Here is a 25,804-nt window from a genome sequence, read left to right as displayed (position 1 = left end):
TAATAACATTTCACCCTGAGGATGAGGGTAGAAATGGAGAGCCCGATAGGGCCCCGTCTAAATACCTGATTTTTAGAACTGCCTGTGGTAAGTACATCAAGACCCATCCCACTTAAAGCCCTGTTGTGCAGGAGAGGTCATGGATAGGGTAAGATATCTAGGTGGGAGAAGAGCTATTTCGTCACTGGGGGTGCAAAGGCTTGAGTATTTAAGGCAGGTCTTTGTCGGTGATTGTGCGCTTCCTTTATTATAAACTACATGACTGATGTGGATTGTTTGATATGTGGGAGAATGATGTTTCAGTTTCTGGCTCATAAATGGAGGTGGTTTTCCTCTTGTATCTTTTGTTTTGCATTTCTTGATTTTGAGTCTGGCCGTGTTGTGACTCCATCTGTGGCACTGATATCTTGAGTTATGATTTAATTACCGAGAGCTTTCAGTCAGATAACAAGGATAAGCATAACCGTACACTGCAACAAACAAAGTATACCTTTTTTAAAAATAATTGATGGCACATTTGGTTAGCAACACCCCTAAACTGATGAGCTCCTCCTTTGGGATTGTTGAGCATATTTAACAGATTAGCATAGTTAGCTTGCAAACACATGTTCGCTGCCTTCAGAATATTCCATTTGGTGCTTTTTCTTACAATCATTTTAATTGTAGGGTTGTGTGTTTTACTGTTAAAGTTATGAATATGAACACAATTTCCTGAATCCATATCTTGCCTGTGTCTCGTGTTTAGATTGCCCTGACAAATGCTCATTTTCTACAGCATGTAAAATACAAAATAGGCAGCAGAGAAGTGTGCAGCCAACGTTTAAAGCAACCCTTCAAAGTTTGCACTAGGTTGCCTCTTCTCTTCACAAGGTGTGCTTGTCACATTCACTGGAGAGGTTTAGAATGCCCCAATACCTGCAACAAGCACACATTTAAAATGAACACATCTGTGGTGTACCTGCATTGAGTTTAAGAATCATATAGGGTTTTAATATGCACCTGATCATTACTGACTGAGGGAGTGCCAGTGGCAGAAATAAGCTCCAGGCTGCAGTGGCACCTGGACCCGGGGTGAAGGGGCTAGTGACAGGTCCATTTGTCATACTTTCACTGGTGACCTTTGCATTATTGTAATGCAACTATGTTCTCCACTTGTAAGCTGTCATAGTGGGGTTGTCACTACACAGCTAGCTTTCTTTTATATATTTCATCTGAATTTGACAAGGAACAGAGGTGTCAATACAGTCTGCTTAACCCCTCATCTATTTTGTGAGAAGTGTCTGAGTGTGTGTCGGATGACATCTCTCTTGTTATGTTACTTCCTCCAGATTTCAAACAATACAAATACAATGGCAAATCCCACAGTTAGCAAGCACTATAAAGACAAGTTATGTTTTATGGTTCTAATACTTAAACCAGTCATATAATAATATTATATGAGGTGAATTGGATATGTGAAGATGTTATTCATGTATTTGCTTCACAGTCAAAAGGCTCCCTTGCTGAAATTCAGATCGGGTATTACATCTGCCAGTTGAAGATGTAGGTGGGATCAATAGAGTAAGTGGGTGGAGCCAGTGTAGTATGTGGGTGGAGCAAGGCAAAGTGGGTCTGGCCTCTGACAAATATTTGAGCACCTGGACTTCATATTTTACAAATTAAGCACTGATGGAAACACTTCTCCCAACTCCAAAAATTGAGATAAGTGATTTGAACTTGCCTAGAGCTCTATGAGCTCCAGCAGACTCCACCCAAGTCTGGAACTTTGGCATCCGTATAGAGGTCACCTTGGACTCCAAGCCCATGTAACTAAAGTTGTAAAGATCTGTTTTTATTATCTGAAATATTTGAAAACAAGTCTGTTAGACAAAGAATTAAGAACACCGGTGATTACTGCTCTAATCCAATCCCAATCCCGTTTAGATTATAGTAATACAACATTCCTAAATGCCCCCAGGGGGTCAATTGCTCGACTGTAGCTTGTTCAGAACACAGCAGCCCATCTGATTTGTGACCTCAAGAAATACGACAGTGTTTAGTCTGCTCTCAAAGCTGGCTAAATGTGCACAAATGCATTACTTTCAACTCCGAGTATAGTGCACAAGTAAATGTTTACAAAACATATTTCCCATAATTCTCACATAAATCCTCTTGTTTTGTTCCACATAGGTCTTTGCTCTTCTGGCACACATTTCTGATTTAAATACCAAGAGTTTGAACGCTCACCCACTTTCAGCACATTTCTTTCTCTGCTACCATGGCAAAACTCTGGAACGCGCATCCAATCCATTTGAGAAATCAACAGTCACTGCTCTGTTTCAGGAAATCCTTAAAAGCCTTCCTGTTCAATGTCTAATCATTTCCTATATTTCTACATCTTTGAACCATAGTCACTATTTCAATGTTGAAACGCTAGATCGCTAAGAACGTTCAAGAGCAACCCAAGAGCAGCACCAAAATATTTTGTGATCCAAGTAAGTCCTAAACATGTACTGAGTTACAAAAGGTTGCGTCCCAAAGTTAGCAATTAATGTTTTTGAGCAGCAAATCACCAGAACAGGACTCTAAATATTACTATACGTCGGGTAAAGTGAACAAGCACTGATAATTGCATTTAAATGTGCTGCTGAACAATGTTTGGGCTCCAGCAGCAAATTCAGATCATATGGAGGCCAAGGAGCCCAGTGACATGTGCCATGGTCGTCAACAATGGCTCTAAAAAATTGACAAAGATGACCTCAGAGTGTATAGGGGGTTATTTTGAAACAAATTCATACTGATATAGTAATTAAACCCAAAAAAGGAACAGACAACAGGGTGAAAGAACCGAGTACTCCCAGTGATGTGGGAACAGAACAAAGGTTGTGCAGTGTGACTGTAATTCTAGTTCCACTGAAGTTCACATAATCCACCAATGGAAGAACCTCACGGGACCTGGAGAATTAGGCACGATTTTCTGTTTTAAGATATTTATAAGTTAGCACAATTCAAATAATAAAAAATGCAATTAAAATAAATGCGATTAGTGGTTATTAGGTGCAGATAACGCTTGTCACCCTGTTATGAAGATAGGTCCAGTAATACTTGGAAGAGGTAGAGGGTAATAAAGTTTGTTCCTCACCCACTGCTGGCCTTACTGCTTATATGAGAATAGACTGACAAGGCCATTGTGCGCTGTTGTTTGTGGCATTGAAATAAAGTTAGATTCAATGGCATGGGTTGAATGTTGAAGTCTTCTTTATTCAGAAAGTAACAACACCCACAGGAAAAGGCCGCCGCTCGACTCCAGGACTCCGGGCAACTGACTAGCGTTGCCCAGAGTGCTAGAACCGAACGAGGCCATGGAACGGCAACACAAAAGGAAACAAGAAGCAATCCCTCGTGCTGGGTGCAGCACGAGAATATACATATACTACAACGTCTCCCTCTTCACAACATTTCAAAGCGAGGAAGGAAAAGAAAGCAAAAGCAAATGAACTGTGACATCAAAAGTATTTCGAACTGAGACATGAAAATAAGTTTCAACTTAAAACATAATCATTAAACCTGACAGGTAACTTCCTACATCGAACAGATGGGGCTGAAGTTTGATGTATGACTTTCCCACCAATCTCAGAATCAATGGATGAGGAAGAGGGACACATCAATGAAGCGGATGCATCTGAAGAGGAAGGGGAATCTGTTAAAGATGCAGATGCATCTGACAACGGACTGGATGAGGATGAGTCAATAGAAACTGGAAGATCTAACCAAAAAGACCAGTCACACTGATCAAATTGTTCTTTGGTCAAACTTAATAAGGAGCGAGCCTGTGAGTTAGACAAGTGAACTAAGGCTCTTTTGTTCCACCATCCTCTGCTGCCAAGGAAAGCAGAAGCCTTACTGACAGCTGTTACCTGAACTGGGGTAGAGAATTTAGAGAGACCTTTAGCAACTTTTCTTGGGTTTTTGATGAGAACCCAATCACCAACTTTTAAAACAATAGAACTGAAACATTTACCTGAATCATGTCTGGTCTTCATTAGAAACTGTTTTTGTGAGCCTTTTTCAGATAAAGAAACATCAGAAGGTTGAAGGGTCTGAACGTTTTTCTCAGATAACCATGTAGGACACAATTTGGTATGGACACTCCTATTTCTTAATAAAGAAAAGGGAGACATGCCAGTTGTACAATGGGGAGAAATGTTGTATGACCAAAACTTCTCTTCAACAAAATTCCTTACATCATTGTGGGAGGAAATAGCAGTTTGAAAAGCATCTTTGAGCAGTCTATTAGCCTGTTTAACTAAACCGTTTGAAGTGGGCGAATAAAGTGCAACTTTGAAATGAACAACATCGTGTTCCATTAAAAATGAGTTCAATTTTTCGGATACGAAATGGGAACCATTATCGGTAACTACAAGAGAAGGACAACCTTCAATGATGAACAAATTCCGCAAAAATTTGATGGCATTGGCAGAGGAGGGAGAGTCACAAAACATGTGGTACAACCATTTTGAATGATAGTCAATTAGAAGAATGACATATTTCATGTCATGGGGAAGGACATCGAATGGGCCAGAAAAATCCAACCCGACCTTTTCCCAAGGTTTGACCGGAAAAGGAACAGGATGGAGGGGCGTACTAATGAGTTTCCATTTCTTATCCGAGAGTAAACATTCATTGCAGGAATCAATGTAAAACTTTACCTGGGACTCAATAGAAGGCCACCAATAATGGGATTTGATGAGTTGAGATGTTTTTGTTATGCCTAGATGCCCTTGATGTGCGAATTTAATGATATCGGGTCTGACATCAGAAGGAGGAACAAAAACATCATGCCTCATTATTAAATTGTCAACAAGAGAGAGTTCAGAAGAAATCATGGAAAAGGCTTTCAGCTCATTAGACAATTTTCTATTCTCAGGCCAGCCCTTAGAAATGTATTGTGCAACCAATTTTAAATTGTGATCATTCTCATAGGCTTTGGACCAAGAATCCTCCGTAATGTAAGGGCACAATTTGGTGGCGTCAAGGGTGGCAACTACACACTCAACGTCACCAATTTCTTGAAAATCAGATGCATTATTGAGTGACATGCGAGATAAACAGTCAGCACGAAGATTTTTACCACCTGAAATGTGCTTAATATTGAAGTGAAACTCATGTAATTTGGACAAGAGCCTGACAAGTCTTGAAGAGGCTTTACCTAGGCCATCCCCGTTGAGGAGTTGAGTGAGTGGTTTGTGATCGGTAAATAAATCAATTTCTCGTCCCCAAATGTAGTTTTTGAACTTTTCAATTGCCCAAACGCAAGCCAATGACTCTCGTTCAATGGTGCTATAGTGGGTTTCGGAATCCTTAAGTCTTTTAGAAGAAAAAGCAACTGTGTGTTCTCTACCAGAAACCCACTGACCTAAGACGGCACCTAAACCAGTCAAACTGGCGTCAACCATAATGAAACATTTGGCAGAATCTTGAAAGGGATGCAAAGCGGGGGCACCAACAATCATGTTCTTGATGTGGGTAAAAGAGGCATCCATCTCTTCAGACCAAGAAAATTTAGAGCCTTTGCGAAGCAAAGAACGAAGGGGTTCAACAATTTGTGCATAGCCTTTTACAAAACGGGCATAATACTCTGCTAAACCCAAAAAGGAGCGGAGGGCGTCCTTGTCCTTGGGAGGGGAGGCATGAGTGATAGCCTCAATGAGAGAGGACTTGGGTTTTATGCCTTCGGGAGTTAAGGTATGACCTAAGTATTCCAAGGATTGAGAGCCAAATTTGCATTTGTCAGCTCTGACAGTCATGCCAGCTTCATTGAGCTTGCTCAAAACAGAAGATAGATGAGACAAATGGGAATTCCAATCAGGTGAAAAAAACAAAATGTCATCCTGATAGGCATGTACCCCGGGAACAGACTCGAAAAGATGATCCATTATTTTTTGGAAAACACTAGCTGCACTAGCAAGTCCAAATGGAAGTTTCAAATATTTGAAAACACCAAATGGGGTCACGAAAGTGTTGAGATCTTGAGAAGGCTCAGTGAGGGGTACTTGATGGTATGCTGAACGCAAATCGATTAGAGAAAAATATTTTGCACCACCTAGGTTGGCAAGTAGGTCGTGAATTTTGGGAAGGGGATGGCAATCAACCAAAATATTTTTGTTTAACGTGCGAAGGTCGGCACATAGCCTAACCTCACCATTCTTTTTGCGAACGATAACAATGGGCGAAACCCATTCGGAAGAGTCTGAAGGTGCAATGATACCATCCTTTTTAAGAGAAGTGAGCACAGATTTAAGCTCATCCCTGGCACTGATAGGGACAGGGTGAACTTTATGAACAATGGGTTGAGCAGAAGCTTTCAGCTTAATTTCATGTTGAAAGCCTTTGACAGTACCTGGTTGGTTGGAAAAAACATTGGGGAATTTGTCCAAGACTGGTTTAATGTCTGACTCATGATCATTAATGAGGAGACAATCTTGAACAAAAGGTGGAACAGGAGAATAACCCTCAGGAGGATCACCTACTCTAATGGGATCATCCGAACCAGGAACTAGGAAGATACCCATTTTGGCGAGATCTTGCCAGCCAACTATATTGCGACCCTTGATCGCAACATAAATCTTTGTAATGATAGATCTGCGAAAACACTCTAACCTATAGTTAAAATAGCCAAGCATAATAATATCAGATTCGCCAAATGCCTTTGGACTGAGGTCAGATTTGAATAAAGAAATGGAATTGTTCCATTTTTCATGAAAGAATACATCATTGAGAATGGTTATCGGAGATCCAGAATCTGCCATTACTGTAACTTCAACGCACCCAAACAGTGCACAGCAGTATGGACCTTTGACTAAATTAGAAGTATCGATGAAATTGCAATGGATAGATACAACCATGTCTTGGAATTCATCAATGCAATCATCCAAATCAGGACATACAATATTATTTACAGAAGGTCTGAACGTCTTTTTGACAGATTTGCACATACCCTGAAAATGTCCTAATTTTTTACATAAAACACACCTTTTTCCTGAAGCAGGACAAGAGGGATTATTGCCAATATGAGATTTAGAAAAACACCTGTAACAATAAGGGTTAGGTTTTTTTTTAAATTGTCTAAAAGACTTATTAGTGTTAACTAAATTAACAGAAGTAGAATTATCAAATGAAGAAGTATGAACAGAAGTATGAGGTTGATCTTTCTGAAGAGCATTGGATGTAGTGATGGATCTTTCGATGCTCTTGGCAATGTCAATAGTTTCTTGAAGTTTAGGCTTCTTGCAGCTCAACAGGCGTTGTTGAATCTTTTTGGAGAAACAAGCGAACACAAATTGATCTCGAATGTAAATGTCGGGATTAGATTCAAATTCGCAAGTAGACGCCAAGATTCTCAACTGAGCAATGTACTCCTCAATGGATTCGTCTTCTCGTTGTCTTCTCTTAAAGAAGTGATGTCTCTCTAGCATTTCATTAGGTTCTTCACCATAATGTCTTGCAAGGCGAGATAAAGCTTCCTTATACTCGTCCCAATTATCACCCGCATCACCAGAGGGAGGAGAAGACCTTGGGAGATTTTCAAAGACATGCTGTGCAGCAACTCCCAAGCACCCATATAAAATAGCGACTTTTCTCTCAGGAGTGAACTTAACTGCATCAATTGCTACAATATGGTTGGCAAAAGCTCTACCCCACTGACGCCAAGGGATAGTAGGTTTCCCAGGAAGTTGAAGGAAAGGTGGGGGTTGAGCAAATTGTTGAGAAGAAGCCATTAAAAATGATAAGTTTCACAGTTATGGTTGACAAAAAATAATTAAAATATTGACAAGTGCGCAAAAAATAAAATGCATAAATTAAAGCTTATAATGTTAATTGAGATGCAGGCAGAGGTGTGCCTGTCACCGAAAAAGCACAACTTGAAATAACAAATAAATAAATATATACATTTTTTCATGTAAATAAATGTAGCGAAAGATTGAAAATACCAGTATTTGAATCCTCAGAATGACGAAGAAATGTCAGTAAAACGAAGCGGAGATCGCGCTTCAGCGTTAGTTTCCAGTAAACTGACTCCGTGTGAAGATTTAATGCGGAGCGTATGGCTGTAGCTAGGCAACCAGCTAATATGGCTGCCGTGCGTGAGCGTGTTGACGAGGAGACGTGTTGAGGTGAAGAGCTGCAGCGTCAAGTGCACGTTAGAAGGTGATGACGTGCAAGGATTGGTGACGCAAGGGGAATGCTGCGTACTCACGGGCTGGAGCTCGAGACAAACTGTCACCGTCAATGAAGCGAGTTGCGAGGAAATCCAGGAAAACAGGCAGAAAGCAGGCTACCGGAGGCTTGAAGTGCAGGTAGATGAACAGGCTTTCAAGAGATTTGATGGATGATGAAGCGCCTGATAGGAGTTGAGAGGGCGAGCAGAGAAGTATCGGCCGAGTATCTCCTGGTGGGTGTTCGGTAGGTTCAGGACCCGCTCTTCGCCAAATGAAATAAAGTTAGATTCAATGGCATGGGTTGAATGTTGAAGTCTTCTTTATTCAGAAAGTAACAACACCCACAGGAAAATGCTGCCGCTCGACTCCAGGACTCCGGGCAACTGACTAGCGTTGCCCAGAGTGCTAGAACCGAACGAGGCCATGGAACGGCAACACAAAAGGAAACAAGAAGCAATCCCTCGTGCTGGGTGCAGCACGAGAATATACATATACTACAGGCATGTGGCGGTTATTGATACTAAAGCTGGCGATGGCAATTAGAGAAGGTGGGTGCAACTGAGATGCAGTGCATTAGCTTTTAGTGGCACAACTAGTCAGTAGAACCTCACAAATCAACTGTCACACAAATTCAGGATACCAGTGAAACCCCCAAATTGATAAGGGATTGATAAAGAGCGTACCTGTGAAACTTACTGGAAGACCCATAGGTGAGGAGAACGTTTTGCACTCACAATGACAGTGCGAGCCATCAACATAGACAAAACACTCTATTCAGCAGCCATTCATTTACAATGGAGTCCCTTCTACAAAGAAGAATAAAGAAGCTCGGGGTCTGTACACCAATACCTTCAATGACATATTATGTCACCAGATACACATGCCCTGGCACCTCTGTACTCACTGCCCGTCTCATAAACAGGTCAAGGTACAGAGAGGGACTGGCACACCTTTACTTCCCTAATGTGTTCTCTTTCAGACTCAATGAATACACTATAATGAATGGCATCTAATTAAAGACGATTTCTTTGCAGCAGCTGAAAGAGTCAAACAGCATCTCTTTTAGTGCACAGCACCTTTTTTGTCGTGCGCGCACAACTCTCGTTTAAAAAAAGTATATATTTCTTTGCGGCCCGGCTGCGCGGCCAATGCTTCTTTTTATTTAATTTTTGCGCGCGTGCACACAACTCCCGGCCTGGTTGCGTGGCTAATGCTTGTTTTTATTATTTCATTTTGTGGCTCATGCTTGTGTTATTTGTTTATCAAAGTTGTAAGGAAAACCAATCTTCACAGCATGCTTGTGCAGGCGATAGTAAGCTGGTCGCAGGGAAAGTAGGACTTTCCCAAGCAGCCTACTAAATGTGATCGCCAGATCAGCACATGCGCTGGATCAGGCCGAGACCTAATATACTGTAACATCAACAAAGGTGAAGCATTCAACGAATCCAGCCAGTAAAGATGGGGTTAGAGGAAGTGTCTGCAAGCACCGATAAGAGAAAAAGTAATCATTCTAGGAAAGAAAAAAAAACATCTCTAGCTCATTTTGCTCTTTATTGTGCTGTATCTGAGAGAAAGGGGCATGATAAAACACAAACAAAGCAAAGGAAAACAGAAGGAATACAAGAAAACAGAGAACATGAACTCTTTCCTGTCCAAAGTATGAGTGGGAAGTGACTAACTGGAGAATTCAGTCAGGGGTAGGCTGTGATGATGCAATCAGGGCCTTCATTGTGACCCCTGCAGGACTGCGGAAAACTCAACTCACTGAACACTCGTCATTATCAAGAATGATAAATAAGGTATTCTAAGTGGATGTCCTCACACAGTGGCATTGACCCAGCCCCAGCCCTGTGTGCAGGTATTGGTTTTCACACCTCTGTAGTTAATAGGTTTATCTTTCAAATATACTTCGTACATTCATTTTTTTTATTTGTTTATTGGTATTTCATCAACATCCAATCATAAAGCACAATATGAGCACATTCAGGACAGCAATATATCGACAATCTCTCATCATGGACGTTATAATCAAAAAGCAATACATCCCCCTCCCACCCGCCCAATACAACAAACACCTTTTTAATACACTTCCATCCTTCTGTCTTCAACGGCGTTCTCCATATCCGACCGAAGCACCTGTCAAATAATGTCATGTCTAAGTCAGTCATCTAAGATCTGAGTCAGTGTGCGGTGACGTGCCCTCCCGAGCCTCCCCTGTGTCCAATGCAGAATGTGTCTCTCCTGACCCCCCTCACCCTGTAAAGGTCTCCTTTCTAGATACAGCGCCCAGTAGTTTTTGGGGCGATTACGGGGTGGTAGTAGTTCACTATAGTGTTCCGATTGCGTGCAGCAATACAACATGTCATTGGACCAGCGAGCTAGTGTCGGGGTCGGCCCTCGCATCCAATTGAGTGCAACGCTTCGTTTGGCAACTATAAAGGCCATAGCCACCAGTCTACGTTTAACTGGCGGGACATCCTTTGAATACCCCAGCAAAGCCAACAGTGGGGACGGGGTCAGCGTCAGGTCGGTGACTCTGTTCACCTCAACGTAAACCACACGCCAAAAGTCTGCCACCTTCGGGCACAGCCAAGGGAGATGCAGAAAATCAGCAGACGGGGCCCGGCATCTTTCACAGCGAGGGTTCTCCCGCAAGCCTTATCTGAATAAGCGCTCAGGGGTCTAATAAACCCAATTTAAGAATTTAAAGTGTAATAGTCTATGTCGGCCGTTAAGGGATACTCTACGGACACTAGCGCAGCAATATTTCCATTTATCCTCAGGGAGGTCAATATCCAAATCTGTCTGCCAAGCCAACCACGGTTTAGTATAGTCCGCCGTTCGTTCGGCGAGAGTCATGCAGTAGAGGTTCGTAATCAACTTGGTCGAAGTCTTGGCAGTGACTATATAGTCATATGACAAGACTGTTTGTGGCTCTGTCATTTCCTCACCGAGCAGATCTTTCAGGGCATGTCTTACTCTGTGGAATTGAAAGCGCGGAAGCAGCATAGTTCCAGCACCTTCCTTCGGGTTCAGATCTTCCCATGTGCAGGCCCTATCGTTCACAAAGACATCACCCATGTTGTCTATATTAAATTCAGACAGGGCAACTAGCAAACCTTTATCTCTGCAGGGTTTAAGCCACGGGCACCACACGAGTTTCGCCTCTGGGGCATACAACAGTGAGCAAGCCTTGGAATCCATTAGGTGATACCATGCGTGTGTCACCACATTAATAGAATCCAGAATACCCGTGCGATGATTTCTAGGTCGGGATAATAAAGCCGGCAACGGAGCCGAAGAGGCTACCAGCGTTTTGATCCGCACATGCGGCGCATCAGCAGGGCCATGTATCCAGCCATACGCATGCGCTCCCTGAGCAGCTCAGTAGTATAATTCAAAGTCTGGGGCATTAAGCCCCCCATCCTCGTATGACAGAATAAGGATGTCCCAAGCTACCCTGGGCTGTTTCCCAGCCCATACCAGGCAGAGCACTAACGCAAGGAGCTGTCGAAAGAATGCTCCCGCCAAAACCATAGGAATATTACCAAAAAGGAATAAAAAACGAGGGAGAACTATCATTTTCAATAATAATATTCACCCCATCAAGGATAAGGGCAGCCCAATCCATTTGTTAACATGATCCCCCAACCTAGAGATTGCTACACCGTAGTTCTCCCTGAGGACTACTTCCGAGTCCGTGTGCAGCTGGATGCCCAGGTAGCGGACCGAGTCAGTAGTCCACTGTATGGGGTAATCTGAATCCACTCTCGCTGTTGCAGGTTTGAGAGGAAATATTATGGTCTTGCCCCAATTCACATGGTTCCCCGATAGTGAGCTAAAACATACCACTTCTCTTAGCATTGTCGAAAGATTGTCCTCAGGGTGCCTCACATACACATACGTGGACACTATCAGGCTATACGTTGGGAATCTAATACCGTGATGACTGTGGTACTCACGCAACGCGCAGGCCAGAGGTTCCGCCACTAGGGCATACAAATGAGGTGATAAGGGGCAGCCCTGTCTGGTACCGCGCTCTACCGGGAAGGACTCAGTCGTGAGGGAGCCTGTACGAACCCTAGCGGTAGGGGAAGCATACAGCGTATTCAGAAGTTGTATAAAGAGGTCACCCACTCCCATGGGGTGCAGCACTAGGCGGAGGAAAGGCCACTCTACAGAATCAAAGGCCTTTTCCATGTCTAGGAAAGCAGCTACTGCAGGGACATCCTGCCTCGTATGCAGAAATGCTGCGAACACTGTCCGTATATTGTAAGTCAAATTGCCATTGGGCACAAAGTCCGCTTGCTCAGGGGCTACCAGCTTTGGGATCAGCGGGCTAATATGATTTGCAATGATCTTAACAAATATCTTTGCATCCACATTAAGCAGCGACAGCGGTCGATTTGAAGCGTAATCATCAGGGGGTTTTCCAGGCTTAAGTATAGCCACAATAACAGCTTCCCTCATTGTTGGCGGCATAACTGCCGCCTCCGCCATTTCCCCTACCAGTGTCAATAATTTGAGTATTAAGAGCTCGGAGTACGTTTTATAGAAAGAGGCTGGAAAGCCATCGCTGCCAGGGGCACTTCCAGCCTTCATCGATGACAGTGCCCAGATTACTTCCTCCCCCTCGAACGGCCTAACCTGGAACTCCCGATGCGTATTCGTCAATCAAGGTAGTTGGATATGCGTTAAGTATGCCAAAATGTGGTCCTCTATAGCTGGCTCTCTAGAGGCATACAGCGCTGCATAATAGTCTCTAAATGGTGCCACCACCTGCTCTTCAGACAGTACTTCACCCATGTGTTCATTGCTCATGGTGGGCACCAGCACGCCCTGTCTACGTTGTTTCACTGGTCGCGCCAGTACTGCACCTGGGAGGTCCCCCTCCCCATAGGTCCTAGCTATGGCATACTTCCCTAAATGTCATACTTCAGTGTCTGTCTCCTCGTGATATTCACAAATCGTTTGAGCCAATTCCCTAGTCAGTTCCCGCCAGAATCCCGCAGCCGGCGCGTTTCAATATCTTTCAGTCTAGATTCTAGGAGGGAGAGACGAGCCCGTATCGACTTGAGAACTCCGGCATGCTTAGCTATAGCCAGCCAGCGCATATAAGCTTTAAAGGCCTCCCACACCGTGAGGAAGGAGTCCACCGATCCTACGTTTTTCTCAAAGAATTCCTCGGCAGCAGTTGCCAGATCCTAGCGAGAAACTGCGTCCTGCAGCGCATACGGAGACAGACGCCAACTAAAAGCGGGGTCGGTTCATCAATGCTTTTACTTTGACAAGTACAGGGGAGTGGTCGGAATACGTGCGAGGTAGCGTAACACACGACTGTACCGCAGAGAGGAGTGGAGTGGGTAACAGCCAATAATCTATCCGAGTGTGTATGTCGTGTTGTTCAGAATAGTGCGTGTACCCCCCCTGTGCCGGGTACCTAGCCCACCAAACGTCTTGTAATCAGTTTCTTCAGCAGGGCCTCCACAAAGTGTTCCATGTTGCCGGTGGAAGTGCTTTCCGGCAGGCCCATGATTTGTATGTTACATCCGCGGTACCGCGCCTCCAAGTCCTCCGTCTTATCTTGCAAGATATGAAGCACTCTGCCTAGCTGCTTGTGGTCAGCGTCCAGCGTTGCCTGCGCCTCCTCCACTTCACCAATGCGGCGTGATTGTTGAGCCGCTCTGCTATCCGCTCCATGCGGTATGTAAGGGCATCCATCTTAGTTCCCAGAGACGCAATGCCGCCCTGCAGGTTCTTCTCCATAGCCAGCAATATGGTGCGGAGATCCGGCTCCAACGCAGACTCCCCTCCCACAGATCCCGCTCCGCCGCCGTCTGAGTTCGGCAGAGGCTCACTAGGTTTTGAGCCTCTGTTGGTAAAAGTTAACTTAGGTTGTAACCTGTCTGAACAACCCATTGGGGCTCAGGCGTCAGTAAACTCACTCGTAGCTGCAAGAACTGCCCTCTAAGTCCGTATCCGCTCCACACCCCCAGCGACCAGGCTCCAGGCACTGCCGACTAACCACTCTCCGCAGATCACTAACAGCCCAGGTGGTGCTCGCAGTGCCTCTCTCCACGTGCATGCATTAGTAGTGCTGCAGGTGCCAGACTTCCCCTAACCGCTCCCTATGCCAATATCAATCAGGCCTGCATATTCAAGTCTTCTACGGTATTAGGGCTGTCGCTTCTCCCAGCGCGACAAACTCGACAGACAGCCAGTCAATTGGCTGTCCCTGCTTCTCAACACAGGGTGCCTCTCGCTTCTGCTGTATTCAAACTCCACTACAGCACCATGTGCATAGCCCCAATAGCCACAGCAGCTGCACAGCCCAAAAGTAAATGAACTTCATGAAGCGGCTCCAAACAGAAGAAAGTCAGGGGGGGCCGTGCCACCCACCGTCACTGCCACCGTGTACTGTGGTCTCGCTCCCGCTTAGTACCTCGCCTATGTGGGGGGAGGGGTGTCCAGGTCTCAATCGTCCAGGCTAATGCCTCCAGCCACGCTCTGCTGGCACTATTATAAATATCAGAGTACCTCGTTCCTCAGTGACTGGCTAGCTACCGAAAATGGGCACCAGACCACTTGCAGGCAGAATCACAAGGGTTGTAGTCGCTCCGAAGCGCCACAGGGCCTACCACCACGAGGGAAGCCGGGCGGTCCATTATCTCTATATAACAAAAGGAGGAGTACCACCATAGATAAGGCTAAAGAGCGATATCGGTGGGATGGAATTCTAATGAGAAAAAAGAAGAAGTCCTTCTTTGTTTTTAATGAACCCCTCACTCACCGACATGGTCGGTGAAATGCTTCATCATCGGGGCCACCTTGACAGCCGAGTGCCATCAAGGTGTGCTGCAACACCTGGGATACAGTGGAGCGGGTATGTGAGTGATGAATGTAGAGAAAAAAGGAATCAGTGAGTTAAAAATTGTCCTGGTATGGCTTATACAATATTTTATTCTAAGACTACTGGACAATAATAAAAACAGTGCGTGTCGATACAGTGATGGTTTTATTCTGACCAAATGTATCTGTGAAGTATGTGTGAGGTCTACATGTTTCAAACCGTTTAGGAAATTACCGGTTATTCATCAGGACCAAAATAAAGGTGTTGGGTGGTCAGGGTACACTAACACCCTGCCATACCTGCAACCCTTTGTTCCCAATTAACAAAAGTATTGTTATAGGGCAAAGAAAATAAATAAATAAATACATTAAAATATGTGTAATATTTATTTATTTATTTATTTATTGACATTTATTGAGCGCGGCGAATACCCGTAGGCGTCTCGGCGCTGACTTAAGGGATGGATCAGTGTTTAAGAAGACCTTACAAAAAGTGGAACTATTGGTCAAATAACCAAGTCTTAAGTTGTTTGCGAAATATGAAGAGGGAAGGGCTAGTCCTAATGTGAGGGGGAAGGGTGTTCCAGAGTTTGGGGGCGGCAACCAGAAAGCGCCTGTCACCCCAAGTGACTGTTCTAGTACGAGGCACTACTAGGTGATTGTGATGAGAGGAGCGAAGGGAACAGGTTGGGATATAGTGATGAAGATGAAGATTATGTTTAAGGAAGTGGGGTCCTTGGTTATTGAGTGCCTTGTAAAGAATACACAATGATTTAAATTTGATACGGCTGCCTATCGGAAGCCAGTGAAGTTCCCTGATAGTGTTTGAAACCGATGCAAACTTGGGAAGTCCCGCCAACATCCGGGCGGCAGCATTTTGAATTGATTGCATCTTGTTAGTCACCCAGGATTGTGCATTTAGGAATAGAGCATTACAATAGTCCAGTGCGGACAGGACTAGTGAGCTGACCAGAGTTCTCCCAGCAGTGTCAGGTAGGTAAGGTAGTATTTTCCTGATCAATTTGTTACTTGCTCATTTTAATGACTTTTTGTTGTGCAGGGTGATCCATATTTGTCCGTAGCGCTCATAACGCCTACCTTGGCCCGATAATCGACGTACGTCGATAATACCTAGGCACGCACTAGTTGGCTGTAACGAACCTGCAGTAAATAGACTTTGCTTGTTCTCTTTCACACTAATATTGATAGGTGTGTCTACAATCAACCCTAAACTTCACTGTTAAACAACACTCAACCACCGCACCTGAGTAGTTCGATTTAATTGGATGTGGGATGATTCACAGAAAGAGCAGATTCGTCACTTCACTACGTTGCAGGCATGTAACTAGTTTTGTTGACTTAAAATAAAATTTCTTTTTCTCCACAGGTTTTTTCTGCCTTTAATGCAACCACCTTTGGGTTGCTTTTTTTCTTTGCCCTATAACAATACTTTTGTTAATTGGGAACAAAGGGTTGCTGGTATGGCAGGGTGTTAGTGTACCCTGACCACCCAACACCTTTATTTTGGTCCTGATGAAAAACCGGTAATTTCCTAAACGGTTTGAAACATGTAGACCTCTCACATACTTCACAGATACATTTGGTCAGAATAAAACCATCACTGTATCGACACCCACTGTTTTTATTATTGTCCAGTAGTCTTAGAATAAAATATTGTATAAGCCATACCAGGACAATTTTTAACTCACTGATTCCTTTTTTCTCTACATTCATCACTCACATACCCGCTCCACTGTATCCCAGGTGTTGCAGCACACCTTGATGGCACTCGGCTGTCGAGGTGGCCCCGATGATGAAGCATGTCACCGACCATGTCGGTGAGTGAGGGGTTCATTAAAACCAAAGAAGGACTTCTTCTTTTTTCTCATTAGAATTCCATCCCACCGATATCGCTCTTTAGCCTTATCTATGGTGGTACTCCTCCTTTTGTTATATAGTTACCTATCCAGGGGATTGGGAGTACCCTTCCGTCCACCGAGGTGGATAAAATCCCTTTACTCTCCATTTTTGTTTATAATATACCTTGGCAGCGCGCAGCTGCGAGAGTTTCTGTCCTTCTTTGATCCATATAATTTTCTCAGACACTTCACTAACACACATATTTTCCAACATGGGGGAAAACCAAGGCCTTACCTTTTCTACAGAAGAGATTGACACCATCATGGGTGAGATCTCTGGTTTTGCAGATGCTAGCATTTCACAAACGATATCACAAACAGGCGATTGGGAAAAACTTACTGAGATGAAAAGGGAACGCATAAGAACCATACTACACGGTACCATTCTAAAAGAGTATGTTTCGAACAACATGGCTCCGAAGGGCCTTCTGGTGACAAACGCTCCACGGATTTTTCTTAACGATGCCCAATTCAGAAAAGACTGGGCTTTAATAGCCTGGCACTGCACACATGACTGGATTATGCTAATTATGAAAACGGCTATAAGATTATCCGAGACTATCCAAATAGAAATCCAAAAAACTGAAACGCATATCAAGACAACCATAACTGGATACAAAAGGAGACTTGATGAAATAAACAAAGAGATAACTGAATATAAGGATATCTTGACTCAACAAAAAGTCACTAAATTTCAAAAGGATCTGAAAAGGTTCTCGTTTGTCAAAACCTATCCGTATTCTGACCCTGACTTCAAACCACCAGAGAAGGTCACATCCGATTCAGATGCCTCAAGTAATTCATCAGGCAGCAGCAGTGGGTCAAATACCAGTGTTAACAGACAGCGAGGAAGAGGAGGTAGAAGATGGCAAGGCAGTTTTTGGCCTGGGTTCAACGCTCCTATGTTTCAAGATCCTTTCAACCAAGCGTCAAATTTCCAAATGTTTGGATGGCAACCTCCTTTTCAGCCACATTTTCAGCTCCCCCATTCCACCAAAATCAGTTTCGGCCCCCCTTTTTTTCACAGGGGCAGAAGGGGAAAAGGAAAAAACAGACAGGCCAACCAAGTGCACTGGGAGGAAGACGACCCAGTGAGCAACAGAACGAAGAGCAAGGCAGGCACGAGCAGTGCGAAACCTTAGTCACCAATCTATCCTCAAGACCTCTAACGCCTACTGAAGAGTGTGTTCTAAACAAGGGACTTGGCTACGTCCCCACTGCCCGGTTAGACAAATTCCAGTTACACTGCGAGCTGGCCAGTTTCTTTAGGAAACTAAGACTAAAAGCTTTTTTTGAAAAGCAGGGCCCACCTAAGGAAAGTGAAGTGGCGAATGAAAGTGGACTAAGGTTGAAGTCGACCTTCATGCCTCCTCCACACACTACCCCGGTTGAACTGATGGTTTTTGAACACGCGGTTTATAATGATGTCGAAAAAATGCAGGCATCCTCTCAGTTCCAGAACTTGAGCAAATCAGAAAAAACAGCAATAAAAGAATTACGTGCTTGTGAAACCAGGTGGCGGACTTGTGGTTATGGACATGACCTCCTACCGCGAGGAATGTATCCGACTTTTGAGCGATACTAAAAACTACCAGGTGCTAGACACCGATCCCACAGATGAATTGAAAGCTGAAATTCTCCAACTAGTTGAAATTGCTGAAACCTCTGGCACTATATCCAAACAGGAAGCAGATTACTTATGCACGACAGAAAGCAAAATCCCTTATTTCTACATCCTACCGAAAATGCATAAGGGTAGACTACCACCACCTGGACGACCGATCGTTTCAGGTATTGGCTCGCTGTTAGAACCGCTTTCTAGGTTCTGCGATTTTTTCTTGAAAACTATTGTTCAGAAATCAACCACTTACCTACAAGACACCAAGAGCCTACTAAATCTACTACAGAATCTGGAGGTCGATGAAAACACAGTCCTGCTCAGTTTTGATATAGAGAGTCTGTACACGAGCATACCCCAGGACGACACTATCCGAGCTGGGTAACACTCTGGACAATGCAGACTGGCCTTTCCATACATCAAAAGCCTTCATCCTGGAATGTGCTAAATTAGCCCTAAAACGTAACTACTTTGAATTCGAGGGCACCCCGTTCCTGCAAACTGGGGGCACGTCAATGGGAAGCGTTTTTGCCCCAGCATAGCTGGTCTGTACGTTTACGACTTCGAAAACAAATTTATTCTGAATGAAAGAAATCCTTTTCGCGCGAATGTAACTTTTTGGAGACGTTGCATTGATGATGTCCTGGCAATCTGGCAAGGACCTGTCGAACAGCTCGATCAATTCATTTCCTGGATAAACACTTGTGACAACAACCTCAAATTCACCAACTGCTATGATAAGCAGGAAATTGTGTTCCTTGATGTGGTCATCAGCAAAGAAGGGAATCATCTAGAGACAAGAACTCACTACAAACCTACCTCAAAAAATAACCTATTAAGATTCGAGAGTTTCCATCCACGGCCACTAAGGGAGAACCTACCCTACGGACAATTTTTAAGACTGCGTAGAAACTGCAGCCAACTATCTGAGTACAAAAAACAAGCTGAGGACTTGTCTGAAAAATTAGGTAACCGTGGATACCCGAATAGAATAGTGAACAAATGCCAAAAGAGAGCCAGAAATCAGCCTAGAGACGCCCTTCTCGAAGAGAAAACCGAGAGAAATGAGGAGATACCCTTGACATGTGTGACCACATTCAACCCAATATCAAATCAAGTGACCAGAAGCATAAATAAACACTGGGCAATCGTGAACACTGGAAATCTACACTGGGAGAAGCCTCTGTTCTCTTTTAAGAAATCACAAAGTCTAAAAGACACTCTTGTTAATACCAGACCAAAAGCAAGAACAGCACAAACCACACCATCGATAACCAGGACCTGGGGTTTACCAGATATAATTGGTCACTACCGCTGCGGAGATTGCAGTGTATGTCATTTGACAAGGAATACCAAAACACTTGATCTGGAGCCTGGCAAAATCTGGAGGCAGATTTCACACACCAATTGCAACAGTAGCAATGTGGTATATTTAATCGAGTGCACTTGCAACAAACGGTACATAGGAGTGACCACCCGAAAAGTCAAACAAAGGATATGCGAACATCGCAGCACCATACGCTGCAAGAAAAATGCGACCCGTCTTACCGATCATTTCATTGAAGGCCACACACCAAACGATATGTTTTGGACCATCATTGAGCAAATGACCCCTGGACCAAACATACAAAAACGTTTGTATGAAAAAGAACAAAGATGGATATACAGATTATCCACACACGTGAACAGCCTGAACGATAATATACCCTGGGCGAATGTACTCTCCTAAATACCTTTGTCAGGCCCTGTAGTGGTATACATCCCATTATACCATGCTGAATGGCTATCCCCTGTTTCATTTCCGTGTATGAGATCACGTTCCCATGACTACCCCCCTTGATTTTGAACGCTCCTCCTTTTGGAGCTCTGTTGTAAATTTGTGTTCCGTTTCTATGGTAAACTCTAACCTGACGGGCCTCCATAGATTCCCCTGTTACCGCATGACGTCTTTACGTCACGGTAGCCACGCCCACCCCGAATCCAATGGCGGCTACCTTTAAATACAACCCTGCACTTGGCTCTTAGCGGGCGTACGGAGGGGCGAAATAGGTATACGGCTGTAAACAGACCACTGAAACTGTAAGTAAATTCCGGCTGCACTAAAAAGAAACACGTCTGTTTCTAGTTACCCTACCCAAACATCATATATGGTTCCGACTAGCATTTCACCCAGCCTTTTTGCTGATCTCCCAAAATTTTCCATTCCGCAGAATACGTTTCCTGTATTGTGGCCTCCCTTCCCTCTAATCCCGTGCAGCATTCTAAACCCCTAAAGAGGAGTGAGCACGCTTTATTTACAATATGTGTTATGTGTTGTGTCTGTCTCGTATTGTTTATTTTGGGTCAAGTTGTACTCTTAGCACGCCGGTAATCCCTGGCACCATTAAAATATGGGTAATACCTAGGCACGCACTAGTTGGCTGTAACGAACCTGCAGTAAATAGACTTTGCTCGTTCTCTTTCACACTTATATTGATAGGTGTGTCTACAATCAACCCTAAACTTCACTGTTAAACAACACTCAACAACCGCACCTGAGTAGTTCGTTTTAATTGGATGTGGGATGATTCACAGAAAGAGCAGATTCGTCACTTCACTACGTTGCAGGCATGTAACTAGTTTTGTTGACTTAAAATAAAATTTCTTTTTATCCACAGGTTTTTTCTGCTTTTAATGCAACCACCTTTGGGTTGCTTTTTTTCTTTGCCCTATAACAATACTTTTGTTAATTGGGAACAAAGGGTTGCAGGTATGGCAGGGTGTTAGTGTACCCTGACCACCCAACACCTTTATTTTGGTCCTGATGAAAAACCGGTAATTTCCTAAACGGTTTGAAACATGTAGACCGCACATATACATCACAGATACATTTGGTCAGAATAAAACCATCACTGTATCGACACGCACAGTTTTTATTATTGTCCAGTAGTCTTAGAATAAAATATTGTATAAGCCATACCAGGACAATTTTTAACTCACTGATTCCTTTTTTCTCTACATTCATCACTCACATACCCGCTCCACTGTATCCCAGGTGTTGCAGCACACCTTGATGGCACTCGGCTGTCAAGGTGGCCCCGATGATGAAGCATGTCACCGACCATGTCGGTGAGTGAGGGGTTCATTAAAAACAAAGAAGGACTTCTTCTTTTTTCTCATTAGAATTCTATCCCACCGATATCGCTCTTTAGCCTTATCTATGGTGGTACTCCTCCTTTTGTTATATAGTTACCTATCCAGGGCATTGGGAGTACCCTTCCGTCCACCAAGGTGGATAAAATCCCTTTACTCTCCATTTTTGTTTATAATATACGGTCGATTATCTCGCCACCGCCACAGCAGGGGAGTCTGTCTCTGCGTGTCTCTGCACGCGATCCACACCGGCCCTCTCTCCGCTGTCAAAGGTCCGCCGAGGCACTCCCCAATGCCCGATGACTTCCTCGGCGTCTTCGCGGGCCCCGCAGCTCCCCTCAGTTGGTCCGGAGCATCAAAGGGGCCAAGGATAACTCTACCCTCGGCAGACAGCAGGCTCCGTCTCCACTCCCCAGGTGACAGGGCCCGACCTGCAGCAGGAGCACTTCCCCACAGTGTAGAGGGGTGAAACCAGCTCAGTATCGGCTCCAGGTGTTCTGGAGCTGAAATCCGTTGTTTACCAGTTTGGGGGACTAGTCTACAAACAGGAATAATGCCAGGATAGTTTGGAAAGCAAGGGAGCTCTCAGCTTTAGCAGCCATCGCCGTTGCGAGCTAGCTCCGCCCCCGTACATTCATTTTCACTGAATTGTTCCACTCAGTATCTGGCCTGTACCAACCTAGCTAAGCACAAGACGCAGAAGTAAATTCTAGTTGTAAAATAATGTGGTTGTCAGAAAGCGTGCTACCCCTCCCAACTTATTTATTTATTATTTATTTAAGGCATTTGCAGAGCGCACTGTGAGCAGACTGGTATCCTGGTGCGAAAGATACCTAAGGGAGGAACAGAGAATATTGAACCACTGCGGGCACCTACGTCTTAGGGAACAGCCATGTCGTCAAGGTTTTCCTGAATTTTAACAGGTCTGTGTGCGCTCTCATGCTGGGCAGAAGCTTGTTACACAATTGAGCCGGTTTGTTTGAGAAGGCTTGTCCACCTTGTCATACCTTTTGAAACCTAGGTACCTGAAAGCAGTGCTTTAAATGGGACAGTACTCACCGGTACTGAATATAGGCACTTCAGAATTTTCTTGCCTTCAGTACTGGCACTTTTCTTTAGCCAAGGAGAGTACCTCTACCCTAATCAGTGGCATGGCAGGCTCAGGTTAGGCATCTCCGGCAGGGCAGGGCTCCCGAGGAGCTTGTAAGTCACTGTTTCCCTCAGTGGCCTTTGGCAGAGTCACCGCTGAAGATTCCAGCAGCGTCCATTTGAACGTCCCCAGACTGCAGGGTGTTGAGTGGGCTTACATCACGCTGTGGTTAACAGGACAGGGTCAAGACAGCTCCTGCACTGTTGATCAGGCGCGCAAAGACCATTCGGCTAAAAGTGATTTCACCCCACACCTCTTACCCCTCTCCTTTAGGTGAGTGAAATGGGCTGGGACTGCCAGACAGTCATCCAATCCCATTTAGTGTATTGCACTGGCCCTACTAAAGCATGTGGCAGCACAATACAATACTCAACCTTCATCAATGACGCTTTATGTTTAGCACAGGAGCTGCTTCCCTTTGTGTGACCTGCAAACACTAATTGCTGCATTTACAAGCTAACACAGACTGACCAGGGTACTGGGACAATGGGTGTGAATTTAGCCCTGCCCCTAGGGCAATGCACGGATATTATATATCAATGGGGATACCCAGTAGGCTAAAAGAGCTGGGTTACAAGTGCGGTACAATACAAAAGGTGGTCTATTAGCACAATTAGCATAAACCTAAACAATTTTACTAGCATTCACCAAAAGGAATTCTAGAAGTCACTGTTGCGGTTTATTTGCATTAGATTAGATTCATCAGCAAAGGCAACTCCGTTGCTCGATCAATTCAAAGTTAATGTAAACATTCATAAAAAGCGAAAGGTGCTCAGGTTGAGGGGATGAAGGTCCACAACAAGCCAGCTATTTTTTGTGGACTCACCGTAATTTAAAGAAGGATTCAGTTTTGTGGCAAACAATTGCTCACGCCACTGGATGGTGTTGGGCATTGAGACGGCTATAGAAGCGGTTGAAAAGCTTCAGAGAGATCAACGATTTCAAACTTGAAATCAGTGGCGATTCTTCACTAACAAATAGCAAGGAAACATTAGAGAGACTGGAAAAAGCTATCAAAGATTTGACATCTGTACCCAAGCCAAAAAGTAAGGAAATTTGTCCAAAGACGTGAGGTATTACCACAAGAAGAACACATATCCATTGCTCTGGGAAGATTACTACAAGCAGGACAACCAAGGACGCTTCTACAATAGAGGCAGCGGCGGTTATAGAGGGACCAGATGTTACACTACGTTCTCGGAATCCTCAGGCTCCAAAAGTGCCGGTAGCGACGGAGAACAAGTGGGAACGAGCGCAAATTACCAATACCAAGATGCCTGGTACCCACCACCACAGGCACATCCTTCTTTTTTAGAGGAAGTTCAATGGAGACCCCCCAGGGGCAGAGGCTACAACTGGAACAGAACTCCCGCAGAGGACAGAACCAGCAATCCTGGAACACAGGCCGCCAAAAGGGCCATGGTCAGACTCAGAAACAGGTGATATTCCCACATGAGCAACACGGAGAGATCCAGGCACGCCGCAGAATATACAGATGGTGAAAGGAAAAAAGACAGAACATCAACCTATCAACACATCTATTTTCCAACGATAAATTCAGCATCTTGAGCAAGGATCTATCCTTTGTACCCACCACCCACCCCAACCATTTCAATATAAAAACTGAACTGCATCGTTTCTTTTGCAAAGAGAGGTTGAGACATTATTTCAAACACTCCCCATCAGTCACATCAGGGTCACAAACTGGACTACGCATACCTTCTACTTTTATGCCTCCAGCCCACATGAAGCCACACAGAATACTGGCATTTGAAAGTGTGGTTCTATGTGATGTGGTGAGCAAATACATAGATTTTTTTTTTTAAACCACTTGCAGAATCCACCACAGCATACCTGCGAGGAACAATGCAAGTAATCAACCTGATTGATGGGATGTTCTTCAACCAAGACACTCAACTACTGGTCACACTAGATATAGTGTCACTCTACGCTAGCATTCCACAACAACCAGATCTTGAATGTATAGTGCAAGCACTGGCCAAAAGGATTCAACCAGCCTATGTCCCAACAGACTTTATTGTGAATCTTTTGGAAGTGGCTATGAAAGAGAATATCTGTTTATTCCAGAAGGAGTTTTTTTCTGCAAACAAAAGGAGTGGCCATGAGTGCAGCCTTTGCCCCGGATTTAGCAATTCTGTATATGGATCACTTTGAGGACAACTTCATCGTCCATCACAGCAACCCCTATAGAAGTATGGTGACACAGTGGAGATTATATATAGAAGACGTCTTACTCCTATGGACAGGAAGCGAAGCAGACCTCCAGGCATTTTTTGAGTGGCTTAACACCAGATCACAAGACATCAAATTTACCATGAACTGGCACAAGAACATGTCGAACTTCCTTGACATTACCATCAAAGTAGATGACGCCCATCTATATACAACACTTTATAAGAAACCTCAATTTTTAGAGCTACATGGGGGAAACACTGCACTTTATACTCTTTCAACGCTCCCGCAAAGTATATCTTTACTTGGAGTAGACGAAATGGGTTGCAAGGAACTCAGTGTTTTTTTTTTCTTTTCACCTCACTAGCTCCCCATAAATCACTAGAACAAGGAAAGCCTTGTGTAGAAAAGCATTGCACAGGCCCAACTCACAAACAAATATTACGCTTCTGACTCTCCCTTTCTTTAAGCAAGTGCAAATAATTTCGAGCATTAGCATATACGGGCCAGGGGACTATTGCCAGTCAGAAGACTAAGACAACAGAGAGTGCTGGATGGTGTTAAGAGGGTCTGTATTGATCCTTTTTTAGGTGTTGCCTTGCATTGCAGCGCGCATGCGCTGCCCGCTCTGCGAGGGCTATTGCGATGAAGGAGATTTCAGAAGGGGACTTGAAGTCCCACCCATCATTTTCAATGGGTCGCGTCAGCATTTATGCTAAAAGCTGCTTTCCCATTAAAAAGGATG

Source organism: Lissotriton vulgaris, unplaced genomic scaffold, assembly GCF_964263255.1.
Source record: "Lissotriton vulgaris unplaced genomic scaffold, aLisVul1.2 SCAFFOLD_987, whole genome shotgun sequence".
Taxonomy (NCBI): Eukaryota; Metazoa; Chordata; class Amphibia; order Caudata; family Salamandridae; genus Lissotriton; species Lissotriton vulgaris.
The sequence above is the reverse complement of the archived record's forward strand: the minus strand, read 5'-3'. Positions refer to the sequence as shown.